General features: G+C 43.1%; 1 protein-coding gene across 1 annotated transcript in view; it reads left to right on the top strand.

Moving 5' to 3' along the window:
* Nucleotides 1-17,994, top strand: part of LOC108025214 (protein toll) — a 46,033-nt gene that overhangs the window by 11,086 nt on the left and 16,953 nt on the right. The window contains exon 2 of the mRNA XM_017095561.3: nt 17,679-17,807. The gene's annotated coding sequence lies outside the window, so the exon portion shown is untranslated. The remainder of the gene's footprint in view (nt 1-17,678; nt 17,808-17,994) is intronic.

Genomic DNA, 17,994 nt, shown 5'->3' with positions numbered 1-17,994 from the left:
CGCCGGGATTTTGCTGGGGTATTAGCGTTGTTAGCCCCACGTTTTGCCTGTGTTATGCTTGATTTTGCCTCGGCCTCGGCCTGGGCCTGGGCCTGGGCCCTTTCCCAATTTCTTTTGCACCCCCTCACTGCCGGCACTTTCTCCGCACTTTTCTTTTGCCGCAGTTGACTTGACTTCACTTCGCCTTTGGCCGCGGCGTGAAATTTGCTCGGGTGCGTATGTGCGTTTTTTCGAGGGGAAAAGGCGGGTGGAGATTTGTCAGAGCAAGTCAAAAAGGCTCGGGAATCTTTTTCTTGCGGTTAGAGGCGAAACCAATTTGTAGATTTGAAAAGTTTCCCTTGAAAACCGTTAACAGGACACTTTGAATATTCTCAAGAAGGCGGTGGGCACAAGGAGGGGTTTTTTCTTCATTTTTTATGCTTTTTGGCACTTGGCACAGAAGGACAAGCGAATAAGTTGGCAGGCAGCTGACAGAGAACGAGAAGTTGGCTTTTATTAGCTGCGAGAGACCCTTCAAGTATCTGGTAATAAGTTTTCAAGATTTTCTCCCGATAACCAAGAACCAACTCTGACCCTCGGATTTACCGAATCTTTTGTGCCGCAGGAGTGACTTGGTCCTTTTCAATGCACCCCATTTATCCTGCCATTCACGAGAGGCAAATACAAATTCCGAGATAAAAATCTATATGGTGTGCATATTTCGCGCACCTTGACTTGTTTGTTTTTTTCCCCAACCACGTCTCTCTCCGGCTCTTTCACTTTCAATAAAAAAGCATAATTCTTGTTTTACAACGCGAGGCCGCCAAGGATAATGCCTTGAATGCCTGGCAAACACACATTCCCGCGCCTCTTTGCCTGTGCGAGTGTGATAAAGGGGATTTAAGATTCGCCAGAACGATAAATTGCGGTAAAGGTGTCCCTCATTCTGGGCAACAAGGATCCAGATCCGTGTATATGCATGCGAACGAGTATCCTGCGGCCGTGTTTTGCTGATAGCCAAAATCTTTCGCATTGAAAAACATGATTTTTAACTGGCAGAGCTGAAAGGCGAATCCGACAGTCTAGATGTATGTGGGTAGCACCGTGTGTGCGAAGGCTGTTTGCACGGTGCACAAATGAAATGAGATTTCCCAGCAGAGATAGAAATACTCACTCACGTGCAGAGAAAACAATTGTACTTCAATACTTGAAATCTTAAAAAATTTTAATTTATGGCACAATATTTTCAAGTGTTAAATTAATTTTATTTGAATCATATATCTTCAAAGATTTTAAATGTTCTTTTCTATTTAATTGCAATTTTTGCCAGATTTTGTAAGTAATTGTTTTTCAATGTATTTTCCCCAGTGCACACACACGCACACAAGCGCGAGGGGAGCCAAACGCACACATTCAAAGGCGTATACGTGTTCCCATTCAGGTGGAGCATATGAGAAATTCTCAATTTGAATGCAAACATGTTGGATTATTATGATTTTCTTCCTACCGTTGGCAGTTTTTCTTGTTAGTTTGCTTGCCGGCTTTTTTGCTTTCTTTTGCCCCAATGTGGTGGATCCCGGGCTCCAGCGCCTGGATATTTTCTGTGTGCGCAGAGTGAAATGCCTTTGCCATGAATCTTTTTTCACCGTGCTGTGTGACAAGTATTAAGTGCAATCAAAAGAAGATTTACAAGCGTCATGAATGAAATATTTGCACCACATCTGGCCGCACACACGAATGGCTTACAGATTGTATCTGTGCCTCTATCTGCATGCCGCATCTGAAGCTGTATCTCTATCTTTATGTGCACTTGCGTGGCGAGTGTTTGCGCAGAAAAACCCATTTGACATGGTTTGATATTCAAGTATGGTCACCCGCCCCAGCTATTATACAAAAACAGACGGTTTGTCTATCTTGATCAGTCTGCAGGTGAGTTTAATTATTGATTATGGCACAGAAGCAGGAAAAAAGAAGGGGTGTGGAAGCGGTATAAGAGGCGGTAAGGAAGGGGTAGAGAATGGGTATGGAAGGCGTATGGAAGGGGCTAGAAAGGGGAATGGAAGGGGAAAAGTCAGGGGTTCAACCGGCAAAGTGAAAGGATGCGACACCAAAATGGCAACAACTCGCTAATAAATTTGTTAGCTCTTCTGTCCGTGAAAGCGTGGCTTTTGGCTTGTTGGTTGGCTTCGACGTTTTCGGGGTTTCGTTACATTTTCCCAGGCGGCGGTAGTCGCATGACTTTTGAATAACCTTTCCCACAATTGTTTGCGCTTGTTGTGCACCAAATTGCACAGACAATTGCCGGCGACTCACTCGTGTATCTGCTGGATTCACAGCTTCGGCTCCAGATACAGCTTGAACTCGAGCCCACAGTTGATTGGCGCAACTCGCTATCGCATTCGCATATTCATGATGACACACACATGTGCATATAGTACATATTGTGCATGCATAACTAAGCAATCCAGCAATCCAGCTGGCGAACTGGAGTTCGCCTCCATGATTTAGCAATTGAGACGACGACGCCGAGGAGGAGGAATAACGACGATTAAGATGCGCCATCTGGCTGGATTACATTGAATTGACTTTGGGGCCATAATTGATGGCTTTCCAATTCACAGGGGCAAAAATGGCTAGAGCTCTGTAGGCACGGGGATGGGGATGGGGATGGGGATGCGGATGAGGAGGCTTATAAGTCGATATCCACCCGAGCCTTTGATGTAATACAATGCGCGCAATCTCGCATTTGACACTCTCCAAAAATTAATGATCTGGCAAGCCGCAAAAACCAAGCGAATTCGAGTGCGGCTGTGGATGGCAGTTAATAAACGAGTACCCTCATGAGAGCCTGGCTCTTCTGGTTTCACTTGGGCCTTGGCTTCGCAGCAGATTGTTCACTTCGAGTGGCACTTCTTTAATTAATAATCCATGGGCTGAAGATAATTGGGGCGCCAGTTCATTAGCATAAAACAGAAAGCCAAAATGAAGATTCTAGATATTTTGAGAAGACCATTTCAAATAAGTAAGAAATCCTTGTATAGTAAACATTAAACAAAATATGGGATGCAAGCGATTTGTTTTACTAAAAGTATGTAGAATTTTTTCAAAATTTGTATAAGCTAGTGAGTTTAATCTGGTTTTTTTCTACACATATGAGTAAGCTAAAGTTCAAGCCAATGAATCATTGCCAAAAATGATTCTTGAACCATGGAAACTTTGACTTGGGAAGGCATTTAGAAAGCGATTTGTTCAAACGCTTTTTTGGCCCTGCTATCAGAAGTTAATGGCTGCGCTGATAATTCCCCAAATTGCCTTTCTTGTCTTTAGAGCATAATTTACGCATGGTCGCAGGCGAAATGATGTGTGTATACACCAGCTGCTATGCGAATATATCGTAAAATGGCCGTTCCAAAAATGGGCTCAAAAAGGCAGTAAAAATCGATGCAAACCAGATAGATATATACTATATATACAGCTGGCATGTGTGTGGCAGTATGTATTTATGGGCAATTTTCAGGAGTGCTTTAACGTCGGACCGCGACCAAAGCCCAAGCCAGCGCGAAATGATATGCTAAGGTATAATACACCTTATACGCAAGGTAAAAGTGCGGTGGGCAGAGGGCTCTGGCAAACAAACATTGCGCATACGCCGCGTTAATTTGCATTGTTATCAGACGCCGCTCCACTGCGGTTCGCTGATGCGCATCCTTATAGAAATCCGAGGGCAAGAAGGACCCAGGACCAAGGACCCAGGACCGCCCGCCAGGCAACAGGGCCGCCATATCCCCATATCCCCACTGTTTTGGTTGCCAGCCGCACCACGTGGCGTATGCGTAACCTCATACGGTTTGTTTTTATGCCGTATGTGTATGCGTTATTAAATTTATTTGACTTGACGTGCTCGCACACATAGGACGGGCATGGGGATGAGGATGCGGATGCGGCTAAGGATGAGGATGCGGAAATGGCTACGGCAAACATCGAAGGAAGTTACATACACCGAGCCATACGTCCCAAGGTCTCGGGTTTCCAGTTCCGAGTTCCGAGCTCTGCGGCTGCTGTTGGCTATGCAACTGCCCCAACATTTCTCATTCTCATTTAATATTTAAATTGCTTGTGGTTAAAATATCTCATGTGCTCTTGTGGCAATTTATATTTTAAATTATTAATTCTGCCTTATTACGTTACACACAGCATTCAACTCTCCAGCCTCCTTTTCGGATGGGCCCCTGCCACGTTTCGCCAGCTCAATTTCAAGCTTGACTTGATATTTATTCAAAAACACACGCCCTGCCCAAGCTACAGCTCACATGACTTAGATTTTTTAGAGGAATGGGGCTGAGGGGGATTTGCTCTTTGGGTACGCAATTGAATTTGGTCTCTCTTTGGATTTTCTATTTGCATTTCAAAAGGAATTTTCAATTAAAATGTCAACATAATTTAGAATTAATTTTTGAATCTATTCCATTCGTTCATGTAAATAGGTTTCTAGGCTGGGGATAATTTAATTTTAGTTTGTTTTATTTTTCTTAGAAGAAAATTGCTTTGGGCCTTGGAGGAAAACTAAAATAAATTGCACGTTGTGTAAGCAAGAAAAATTAATTTTCCACATTCGCCGATGTGTAAAAAATTTCCTGCGAAGTTTTAATAGTGACTTTGCCTTTGATTTTATGCAATATGCCATTTCAATCTTACTTTTTTGGTTTCTTAGTACTGCATCTTTGCTCTCTAACCTCGTTGCATAAATATTTCTCAGAGTCTGCTTAGATTTGTGTTATTTTTTATTTATTTTGCGATTACCCAGGCTTCACTCTATAAATACCATTTTAAATGGATTTTATCTTCGTGCCGGCTGGCTTGCTTTATGAAAAATGTGAAACATTCTTTGAAATTCATTTAAACCGAGTAAAGGCAGATAAGAAGTGCCTGCTGCCATGTACAACTCTGGTTCTCTGACTATCAGTCCGAGCTGCCCGAACCCCCCTTACGACTGTATCATATATCGTTCTTTGTGCCTGATGGGTATTAAAAACAAATACATTTTATTCATGGCTGCGTGTCAAAGTTTTTGGGGAATATTTATTTCACAGCGGCTTGTATGTATTTACATACCCAACATTCTCACTTCTTTCGCTTGTAATTTGTATTTTTTCCTTTTGGATTCAAACTTTTCTGCTTTTATTTTGGGGGAGTCGCATGTGAATTTTATATCCCTTATTTACGCATAACTTTGGCTCGCGCGTTGCGCAACAAAAGTTGGTGGAACCGCTGAAATGCAATTCACTGGAGTTGCTCGTTCCTGGAACGGCTGATGCAAATAAAACTTTCATTTGTATTCATAAATTTACAATATTTTCGCTGTGTGAGTTTTCATGGCTTATGAAAAACCACAAAACGGACATGTTAAGTTTAAGCGATTTGTTGTTTAAGCAGATAAACACGCTAATTGCTTGGCATTTGTTTAAGCGGCTTACATAAGTGCGTGGTTCCTTCTTCCAATTTGGTATTAAAGCTCATCAAATGCTTATCTGCTATCAGCGCCCAGCCAACTGCTAAAAGCTGCAGATCCTGGCAACGCATTAGAGAAAAAAAATAAGGCAGCCTAAATAAAAAAGGAAATGTCGCATAATCAGATGGGCATGTGTGTGGCTCTGACAAATGATACAAAGCCCTGAGGGAATGGAGGTTTAGCAGTTCATAGACCCCCCGGAGCAGACGCCCAGTATTTTTCATTAGGCGCGAAAAATATTAAACAGACGACAGGCAGGAATTATTATCCTGAATCTGGCAGCCGGCGGTGGCGATGATAACAAATTACGTATACGCATCGCACATACGCCGCGTTGTCGCAGGAAAGCTCATCAGCGGGAGCTGGCGTTTCGCAATTTTTACACTCATTACTCTTGGAGATAAAGGGTAGATTAGATTCTTGAGAAAGTACAAAGCAGGAAGAAGGAAGCGTTTCCGAAACTATAAAGTATATTATGGTTGACCTGTTGTTATTTTATTTTTCTTTATTTTCCTTTTTTTTAATTTGTTATTTACTTATTTTGTACTGATTATCAATACCCATCCCCATGCCTAAATTTGTTCACATCGGACTATTAACTTAGAAGTTATAAGCTAATAAAGCGTGCAATCTCGAAAACAGCAAATTTTCTACAAGCATATCTCCGTCTCCCTCGCACTTCCTTAAGTTGAGTAACGGGTATCTAATAGTCGAGGCCCTCGACCAATCTCTTTCCAGTTTTTATATATACATCTCTTACATATTTAAGCATCGTTTTAGCCGCACTCGTGGCAACGTCTGGCTGTGGCAGTTGGCCCTCTAAGCTGTTGTGATTGTCAGTTGCGTTGCTAAGCTGTTTCAGGCGGAGGATATGGGTGCTTCCATCATCGGCAAACAATTGTTTACCCTGCCAGCGATGCGTGTGCTGCGCTGCTCCTGAGTCCTCCCCGGGCACTTTATTATATTTGTAATATGTATTATGACATTTCTTTTTATGGGCTTTTTCCCTCTCTTAGCCGATGATTTGTCGATCGAGGAATCGAGGCACGGCACGGCACTCGCGTTAAGCATTTATTAAGCCTCGAAAGAGGAGGAAGTGGGCGTAATTGCGTTTCTATGTTTGCTATTTGTATGCCTTCATGTGTTCATTTCCGCACGCAAATAAACAGGATAAAATCAGGCAATGCCCAGAGATTGAACCCCACACCCCTGGGAATTATTGATCCTGAAATGAGGGCGAGAGGGTGGGCGGCACACTCTCGGGATCATATGAATTTATTCTTTATGAAGCCAAGGCATGCCAGATTGAAAGGGGTGTTGACAAATCCTGGGGCCCCGAAAGCCTGACCTGCGGCACTTCATAAAACGTAATCCGGCTTCGTGGCTGCCAGGGCCGCTTATGACAAACATAATCATTAAGCCATTATTATTATTACACTTATGGTGGGTGGGAGGGGGGTACGGGTTGAGTATACCGCCCACACGCACATAAATTACTCGAGGATATCGTGGGTTTGCTGCGCCGTGCCAGCCCGAGCAATTCCCAATGATTTACGGTCCATACTCCGATGGAGGAGGAAAGGACTTTCTGAAGGCGTCGCCACTGCGTTGCCATCGATAAACAACTCGAAATGAAATGCAATTCCGAGGGAAATGCAAAAGGAGGAAGGTCCTGCGTCCTGCGTCCTGCGTCCTGTCTGCGGCAGACCTTCCTGCGTATCAAGTGTGTGCACAGCCCAACTTGTCCATCTATCTGTTTGTCGATATTGGAAATCCGATTTTATGGGTTTTTATTTCGTTTGACTTTGCGCTGATTTTCAATTGCTTTTCGCACCCGCCCCCTGCATCCAGTCATTCACCCCATTTTATCCCAGGTCTCTCATGCTTTTAATAATAACTTTTGCAGGACCCGGCATGCAGGATCTTCGAGGTCCTTGTTCCCTTTGCATTTTTTTGTTCGCATTTTTATATCCCAGTGCGGCAAATTGTTTGCCTTTCGTTCTCTACGCTTTGGCTCCCCATCTCCCTCGGCGGTCCCTGCCTTATTTTTGATTTTATGAAATATTTATGCCTGGCTTTGGTCAACAGGGAAATTGATTTTTCTTACCACCTCCTGGCCAGGACTTTCCCCCCGTCTCCCTGTCGTACGTGTCACGTACATGTCCTGCGACAGCCTGTTGAGAAACAATTACAGTTACGCCCAGAGCGGCCAAGAGGGCCGCCCCCCTTTTTCTCGAAACAGGTGTTGACATGTGTCGCGGCAACGAATTAATAAATATTTTATCATTTGTATAAACACAACATTTCATTAATTTTTATATATTGCGTGTGCCGGCATCCTTTTGTCTGTGACTATGCATATTCTTCTTAATTAATCGGCCGTGTCGCGTAGTCCTTTGTGTAAAATTATTGGTAAATGCAGCCGGCAATTAAATACTTAATGCCAAAGTGCAGAGTTAAACAGCCGCCGCAGCAGCGGCACAGAAACCAGAGGCATTGTCAACAGCATCATCAACAGCAGAATCCCCATTATCGTTTGGTTAATGGAGTGGACGGGAGTTCCGCTCTCCCCCCGTGATAATAATAATAATGATAATAATAATAATATTAACAGCAACGACAACGGCGATAATGTGGACAATTCCTTTTTGCATATTTTCAGTATTTATTATCAAATGCTTTCAATTGGGTTTCGACCAATTAATTTTCATAATGACCACATAGCCAGCGAGCGTTTCAAGAGCGACATGCAATTTTAATAATTTTAATTAACCGTCCACCTACAGAGCGCGCACGAGCACAGTGCTTAATGTGCCTATAAATAAATTAATGTGCCGCATCAGATGGCAAAATGGCGCTTAACCGGTTAATCCTTGCATAAATCTAAATGCCCGAAGGCTCTAGCCAGTTTGACACTTTTACTCACTGCTCTTGTCACTTGTTTGATACTTTTACTTCTGCTTCCACTCAGACTTGCATATTAAAAACATCATTTTTCATTTCGAAAAAGGGAGGGGGCAGTGGGTGAAGGTCGCACGCACATGACGACAGTCATCAGTCAGTCGGTTAACTCGCTGTGGCCCGCTTTCGGCCCACTCTATGCGTTTAAGTGCTTGTTTGAGGTTTACTCGCAGTGTGACCATAATCTGCCGCAGACACTTACACACAGCGACGTCAACAGATAAATAAACAAGGGCCCGGGAGCGGGTGAGCCGGCGAGTGACAGGGACAGACAATCGGCACAAGACAGAGACGGGGCGAGTGGATATAAGCGATGTCCTGGCGTAGCCTGATTAATGATGTTGCGACAATAATTAATTATATGCCTGCTCGGTTGCTTTGTGCCCAGTGCGGGTGGCGGTGTGGGCCCAATACAAGGTTTTAGTGTGGCCAAAACCGCAAGTATTTCATTTCATTCGCGAGCCGTTTTACAGGGCTCGGCTTTGGCAAGCCACAAAAGCCACTAAATGTTGCCTAAGCAATCGCCTCGGTGGTCAGTGGTGGGGGATTAAGGTTTTTGAGAGGGTTCAGCAAAGCGCTTTGGCAAATTACTATTCTAATTGCGTATGTATTTAACGTACAATAAAAACATTTCTTTTTAATACAAAATAATATAATAATAATCATATGAGCCGATGAAAACAGTGAACCCCTGAAAACGCAGCCTTGGACTCTCTCCACATTCTACTTCAAAATGTAATCAACTGTTCCTCTTCGACCTCCTTTAAAAACCCCTCTTAAAATTCTTCCACCCACCTCTGTTCGTGGGTTTGGGTTACTTCCTTGCTTCGTTGTTGGTGGTCCGTCAAAATATATTAGACTCGATTGTTATCGGGCACTCCTTTGGCCACTCAGGAGCTGGCAAAGCTTTGGGGTAGCAATTAAAATGCAATTTAAGATATTTCTGCATATCCACCACCTCGGAATTCTCCGACCGTGTTTTTCGCGTTCATTGCCACCGCGTTCTTCGCCGTCCTCCTCGAGTGTGTGAGTGCATGATTTAGACATTTCAATTTGCATGTGTTAACATGCAATGCAAAAAGGATTCGATTCTTATCGCTGCCACATGCCAAAGGCCAAGAGGAACCAAAAACACTGGCTGGGGAGCAGTGCCCGAGTCCTGTCTGCAGATCCCCAGGAACTGTTGGCTAGCGCTTTTCTCTTTACTTTCCTTTACTTTCGAGTCGAGGTTTATAATGGCGCAACTTCCCTGGCATGCAACGTGCAGCTCACACACACACACTCCACCCTCGCAGACATATATGTGCTTTTCCGCTTTCCTTAACTCCCCGCAATGTGGAAATTTGAATATCCTGCGGTAATTTCCACTATTTTTAGTACTTTGTTGCCCTTTTGAACTGTCATTACTGCGGCTTGCCGAGTTGAGTGAGGAAAAAGGGGGGTTAAGTGACTGCCTGGTGGGTTTTTTCTATTTCTTCGGGTGGCGCATCTTTTCGCCCTTCCGTTTTCCGCTTTTCCCCATGCCCAGCACAGCCCTCACCCACCCAATCCTTTATTTGCATGCGAGTTGAGTTACTTTTTATGGATTCCTGCATAAGCGTTTGGGTTACCAAGGAAAAAATAAATATATTTATATATATATGTACAGCAGAACTTGGCAAACTCGCATAACTTTGATGGGGATTTTTGATTACTTCTCAAATGGCTTCCAACTCCACTTGCAAAGCTCCCCTCCAAAGCTGCTCTTTCACTCTAATGCGCAATTAGAGCGCCATTCGTTGATTGAGAAATTAGCCAAGTTTGAGTTGCGTCCGTCAAAAGACCGTTTTCGGCGTGGCCAAAGGACTTATGTGGCATTAAAACGTGCAGAAGCCATTCTTCATTATGCTGGCCAAAAACGACGGACCACTGCGGACGTGGCCATTGCGTGAGCCTCCACATTGCCCACTTTCCCGGGGACAATTTCGTGTGTGCGTGACAATTGTCCGTGGTTGGGAAAAAATCCTTGGTTGGAACTCACATCTTTCGTCCGGTTTTTCGTTATATTCCGTATGCCATGCATGACACAAAATGCTGTTGCGGCACCATTCAGAAATATTAATTTCTGCTGATTATAATCTGGAATTAGGTCCTATCTCACACGAACTAAGCTGGTGATAGGGATACTTGACACAAGTCTTGGGGCTTAATTGAATTTTTAAATTAAAGCACTTTTATTTTTCACTCTATAAATTTACAGAGGTGATATAAGTTTTGGCAGTAGCTTTAAATATTTTGGTTTTATTTAAATATTTTTGGAAAATATTTTTCTTTTTTTTTTAACATTTTGGAATCCCTCAAGCAGTTAGCGACTATTTTTCCTCAAGTGTACATACTTATCCATCGCATTCCTCACCTCCACCTAATGAAGTTGAGCCTTGGGGTTTCGGGGAAATTGACCAAACCGAACAGAACTCAGGCAGCTCCACTCGGGCGATTTTTGCTCGCACATTAACCCCGAAATCGGTTAAAACGCAGCGCGAGCCCCACAAAATTGGCACGTTAAAAGCGTCTATAAAATGCATGTGTAAACAAGCCCCGAACTCGTGTCCAATTATGGCCGGCACACACGGAGGAAAAAGGAGCATTGGGGATGGGAAGGATGAGGCGCTTTGGAGGGTCGGAAGCCGAAAGCAAACTTTTATCTAAACAAACAGCTCGTTTGGGCCAGGCCAAAATGGACGGAGACGAGGCGCGGCGTGCTAAAAATAAATGAAGACATTAGCGGCGCTCAAATGACATGTTATCGACTTTGAGGGCCAGCGGGCCAAGTGATGGCGGACACCGCAATTACCGTTAGCAGCTAACACACACACACACACACACACATGTGTGTGTTAACCTGGATCATAAATAAAGGGCTATAATGGAGGTAACCTTTTGGGGGCAAAAAAAGACAGGCGGAGAGAGAGAGTGAGTGAGAACAACGCGGCTGTGACTGCGTTTGCCTTTCAGCTTTTTTAAGCGCGCTTCAGATTCTTGCGAATGATATAGGAACATGCAAACTTCCGGCGGAAGTGCAGGCGTGCGACAGAGAGGGAAGACCATTTCCCCCCGTATCCCATACCTACACCCAAATACACCGACACGAAAAAGCCATTAACACACATATATGGTATGTGCAGGGTTTCGGGTAGCCGTTTTTTATGTGTTTGCGATAAATTCTCATTTCGCCGAGCTGCGCTTTTTCGCCGCAATCAGTTGGGTGGAAGCAACATAAATATTTTACCAGCCAGCCAGGCTGACAGACAACCAAACGGGCAAACAGGCAAAAGGACTAGGGACTAAGGACAGTTGGTCAGGAGGGGACAGGCTCGAAGGCGATGGCGAAAAGGCCACCACATAAAGTTACAAAAGTTGCGGCATTTTCAAAATGCAAATTACCATGGGCGAGTTCTTTGGACTCCTTCCCATCCACCAACGACTCTCTGCCCTTTTACCCCCCGTTCAACGCCCCGCTGGCACTCAATCAAGCCACACGAGCCCATCAATTAAAGGTCATTTACATGTCAATGCAGCGACCGACGGCCAGCAGCAAACAGCGAAAACAACAGCAACAAACCGCAAAGTTTTACACCCAGCACAACTTCTCTGTAATTGAAGCATTTTGGCCCCGTCATTGCTCAGATTTGTATCGCCGCTGGAAAGCAGGGTCGTAGACTAGGCAGACTAGGTAGACTAGGGTTCAACATGTCGGTAGTATGAAAATGCGGATTCGCATCCAAAAAATTTTACTTCTAAATTAATAGATTTTATACTGTCAAGTTTTAATTCCCTATAGAAAAGTTCCTATAAGTACTAGGCAGTTTAAAAAACCCCTCTACTACGCCACTGTGCGATGGCCCTTGCATGTTTATGGCCCCATTCAGACCCTACTTCTTCTTGGTTGGGTGAAAAAGACTTTTGTTACCAAATTGCACTTGCCGTTGCCAAATACTTTGCAGTTTGTAATTTTAAGTGCGTTGCAATTTGTTAAGTGCAATGGCCAGTGTGTTTATTTTGGTGAATTTAAGTACAGCTATAAAAATGAAGTTATTAAAGTCACGAAGAGGAGCGTTTCTGAGTTTCGCCTGTGTGATTTTAAATTTTAGTAGTGCAAAGTGAGAGGCTTTGGACCAAAATCGCTTTAATATCAACAGAATTAACACGCAAACGCATATCGACCGCTAACGCACAAACAGAGGCCAACAAACGAGCCTTTGTTTCGTCAACATCATAATGTCGCCCGTTGTGCCGCTTCCGCGACAGCGGCTAAAAGTCCCGACCCCTCTGGGGCCGAAACCACCAAACACTACCCTCCGAGCACCACCCACTCACTCAGACATCGAGTGAACTCTCCTCTCCTCCGGATTTGCATTTTCGACATTGTTTGGCCCGATGATGACTGCCACGCCTCCTTTCTGTGATGGAACCCATTACCACCGCCCCTCACTAACCAACCGCCGGCAATTTATGTGTTGCATTGTTTATGACAGATTTATCGCAAGTTAATGACATACGACCGCTGATTTATGTAGCCAACACAAATATGCCAGCGAAATGACGTGGAGCTGACAGACCAACTGAACGCATACCGAATGGCAGCTGAATGCAACTGAGTGATGCATATTGAAAGCCAAGGATCTGTCGGCCAGCAGCGCTAATGAGCACACCTCGGCGGATCGAAGGGGAAAACATTCCATTTGATCCGCAATATTGGATGATGCTTTCTGCAGGGGCTGAAAGAGCTGCCAGTGAAATAAAGCAGCTATGGGAAGTGATTATTTTCACATTCACACAACTGCAGATAATTTGTTTACTCTTTTTGTTCTTTCGCTTTTCATGTTCTTTTAAAGGGTGTTTCAGTTTTAAGGATGTGTTTTAAAGATATGTTTGATAAATAAGGTTCCTAGCTTACTTTAGAGTATGTTGTCCTTCTTCTTATTATAATGCTTAGATATGAAATCATATTATTCTCTAATAATTTAACCCCTAATCGGTTTATTCTATACCACTTTTATATTCCATATTTCTTCCAATCCCAAATAAAGAACTTTGTAATCCTATACTCAATCGGACTTATAATTTAAATACAATTTTTAATACTTAACAACAATCCGATGAAAAGGGTATATAAAAATTGGGCCTCTAGTATCCCAAGTTTACTTGTTCTTCCTGCAGTTTTCTTTTTCTCCTGTTGCCTGGCTGCTGTAATTTTAATAATGAGAAATTGTCAGCGCATAAAATGAAGTCCAGACAACGACAGCTGACACAACAACCCACAGTAGTGGACCCAGCGAGCATCCAAGTATCCCAGCATCCAATTCCCAGCCCTCCGCCACTTTTAATTTAAAGCTTTTGCACATTTACGCGTCAGCTGCCCGTCTTGTTGGTGTTGTTCTTGTTGTTCCTGTTGTTCCTGTTGTCATTGTTGCTGCTCGTATATAATAATAAGTGCTCACTCTTCTTCTTGTTTGAACTTCCTTTCTGGTCCCGGCCATGCAAATATTTATATGCCAACGTTGAACTTTGTTGATTACGAAAAAAAAGAAAAAACCAGAACGAAACGGAACACGAAGAACGGAGCACCAAAAGTGAAAAGATTTTTTTGTATCCTTCAGATAGGTTTTCCCAGTCCAGTAATTTTTTGGCTTTTTTTTCTGGGAAGTAGGTTAAGAGAAAACAACATTTTTTCAAGGCTTTCTGCTCCTTTGTAGGAATAAGTTTATTTGGCCAAAGGTCAAGAGTAATATACCCGAAAGTGATGTACTCGTATAAATACTATACTATACATATACACGATCCTTTGCGTGCCATGAGAAATGGGCAAGCGAATTCGGGGCTCCAGTTTTTTGAGGTCAGCCATATATTTCAATTAAAGCTGCACATGCAAAGCATAAAGAATAAAATTCCAACGGCTTGAAGTCAGTTTATTCGTTATTTTTGGCTTGTGAAACTCGAAACTCCAGGCAGCTCATCGTGTTATAATGCTAATAAAAGATGATTTATGCGTGTGGAAAATGATGCAAATATTCTGGGGGCCAACTTCCCAGGGAACTTTGTTGTGGTTAATGCGTGCGACTTGCTTCCTGGCTGCCGCAAACAACATGGCAATATCGACTTTCTACTCGATGAAGAAGTGGAGAAAAGAAGGTAATTAACACGCTGCACAACGGCAGAAACCACAGCAAACAAAAACACCTAGAACGTCAGCAAGAACAATGCATAAATCTACTTTCCTGGTTCAATGCGCCTGCTGCGGTTGGCAAACGTGATTAGAAAAGAAAACCAAAAGCGAGGGAGCCACTAGAACTAGTTTTCTTTTTTGCACCTCCATGGGAAGAGGAGGTGTATACCTTAGCATAATGGGAAATCGAAGCCGCCGCACACAGACCGGTAAAAAGCAGCCGCAACAGTAGAAAGAACTTCTGCTAACCGAAGTTGGTTAGAAAATGGTAAAAGCAGGCGGAGGAAGCTTAGAAAGTGCTGTGGAAACCGAAGAAGAAGCAGGGCAATGAATCGTTTCGGCCACATTTAAAAGGCTTTTTCTCTTGGCTAAAAAAGCCAGCCAAGCGCGAATTATGCCCATGAAACATGTGTGTTGTAAAAGATACACATGGCACACACACAAAGGGAGTTGGCAATTGAAGTAATTACAAATGCACAGCCATTCTACATTCTAAATGTGCCGAACAAAGGAAGGAAAATGCTGAAAAGAGAGACGTTCGGAGTTGCATGAATGAAAGACCCAAATGCATACACAAATAAATTAGCAACTAAACAAAAAACAAAGCAGCACACATGCTGGCTATGTAATTATGTAAAAATGGAGGGCGCGTGCATCCACACACCAGATACAAGATACAAGATACATGCTGCCTGCTGCATGCTGCATGCTGCATATGCTTATGGCTGTTTGCCTGGCAACCTGGCAACCTGGCAGCGTGGCAACACATTTGCACATTTCATTATTTAACAAAAAGAAGCCGGCTTGGTGGGGCAAGAAAAATGCTGCCTTCCTCACTTTTATTAACATCCATTGAGAGCCGGCTGCCCTAAGCAGGGCTCATTATGCTAAAGCTCCCCCATACTATGTCTATTAAAATTAAAATGCACTGAGCTGGGCTCTTTTTTTATAATCTTTCATTCGTGAAGTAGGAGAACCGAAATTGCCACACAAAACGGGTGGCGGTGGAGGTGGAAGGGAAACTGGTCTGCCACTTCAGTGATTTTCAATATGAAAATGCAGCCAGACAGAGCTGACAGACAGTCGGACAGACAGCCGAAATGGGGGGGGAAGTTTGGGTCGGGTCTGAATGCATGTTACCGCATGCTTGGATGAATACGAATGCAGGAGCATTATGTGGCAACAGTCAGGGATTGCGGTTTTCAGCCTATGCAAATTAGCAGATATATATAGCTGCCATAAACGCGATACATGCGGATAGTAGATAACAGAGTGCTTGCGTTTATCGCAGCAATTTAAGGAACTCATCGCAGCGATAAGGCCTTTTAAAGTTTTCTCTGCACAAAAACAAAAGATGTTCACTACGATGCCGATTTATTGCATTTTTGGTTCACATTTTACTATACTTCTCTTTAATCATTTACTAAGGTTTTAAAACGTCTTAGAAAACGCTTATAAGTATGCAAGAATACTTGTCCAACACAATGCATTTCTTTTCATAGTATACTCTTAGGCACCTTTACAAGAGAATTCAAAGCCTGAGCCGTTTCAAAATCAGTTAAGTTCAGTTTGGTCTTACGATATTTTGCGAAGCTTAAGTACCTACTTTTCTCTCTGTGCAATCAATTGCAACAGCTGTCGATCCCTAAGAAATGCAATGCCTCGTGTGCCGAGGTGGCGAGCAAAATGTTTCGATAATCTGTGCTAAACATGCCATGTAAAATGTTGAACAAATCAAAAGATAAGCCCGAAAAGCATGGAAAGTCAAATAAATATTTGAGAAAATACAACACACATATTTCGTATTCCGAATCCCTGGCCCTCTCTGCCACACAAGAAGGCAATTGAATTAGAAATTCTTGAGAAGTTGTCAGTTTAGATAACTGGCAATTTGTATGCGGCGAGCAATTAGAAAATTTTGGGCCTCAAAATAAAATAACAAAATAGCAGACACACACGAAAGCGACAGGAGCCACAGACAGACAGCCAGAGAGATGAGCTGATGAATTTAGTGAGCAGGAGCTTGGCCATGCATACAAAATAAACAAAGAAATACAAAAGATGTTTCCTTATTTATGGCCCAGTCCCAGAAATATATTCAAATATGTAGATTTGCCAAGTTTAGTTCTCCCTTTCCCCCTTATTTCTGGGCTATGCACATGGCAGAAAGGCAGGAAATAACCGAATTACAGGACACGACCTTTCCCATTTCGACCCCGGCTGCTGGGCTCTTTTCGGGGTTGAAATTTGTGAAATTTGTTATTTATTTGCAATCTGGGCTTAGTTCTTAATTATTTTCTCTGTGCAACTGTTTTGTAACCAAACAAGAAAGCTTTTACCAACTCAATTCAATTGGTCTGGTTGGGATATAAAATTGAATAATATTATGCTGAAAAATTTGAATATTCTTTTTTTTGCAGGAACTTAGGTAGGGGTTCCATGCCATTTCCAAGTGATTCATGTCAAGTTGCAACACTCGAATGCAACGTAATCCTTTGGCCGCCTCTTGTCTGCATTATACGCTCTTGACTTGCAAATTGTTTGCGGTTATGGCTTGCATTGCAAATTCTAAGTAACAGCCAGCTTAATTAAATTAAGCATACATATCCAGCCACGCCCCTAAGCGGCTGTTGCGGGGGCGGCGACATCGCATCGCCCAGCCTCGCCTCGCTCATGAATAGGCATTACGTATGCGTTGAAATTTAAGTGGCTTACACACACGCACGTGTCATGTGCACACCATACACCATACACCCTGCGCCCTACGCCCCACACATACTTCACATGGACACGGCTTGTTTGCCACTTTTGCATATGTATGACATAATTAGTGTCATAATGACACAGCCAGGCCACTCACACACTTGTCTAGCTGGCTAAAAAGTTGAAAAGTCTCTGAAGAAATGGCCCTAGTAGGGCGCACCAGTCATTTGGAATGCTAATAAGATCGCCGCCCACTCATCCTGCCTCTTGTTTCCCTGCCACCTCAACTAATTTGCATATTTTTCACACTTTTTGTTGCAGTAAATTACTTAAAAATACATTAAAAATGTTCCACCCAGTGCAGCTGCATCTGTAGTGGACGCCAGGATAGCACGGATAAGGATTCCCAGTTCTCCTTGGCCAGCAAAAACAAGGACACTTCTCAGCAAGGTAAGTGAAAATAAATATTATTACTTCTCTTCTTACGCGCCCTCCTCATAAATATTCATTAAAAATTGTATAATTTATGTCCGGGGCTAGCATAAGCGGAAAATAGAAAAAATCCTTTGGCATCCATTTATTTGTATATCATTAAATATTACAACGTTCAATTGGGGCTCAGTTTTCATTTAATGCA

The sequence above is a fragment of the Drosophila biarmipes genome, chromosome 3R (assembly GCF_025231255.1).
Source record: "Drosophila biarmipes strain raj3 chromosome 3R, RU_DBia_V1.1, whole genome shotgun sequence".
NCBI lineage: Eukaryota > Metazoa > Arthropoda > Insecta > Diptera > Drosophilidae > Drosophila > Drosophila biarmipes.
This window is presented reverse-complemented; position numbering and strand designations above follow the sequence as displayed.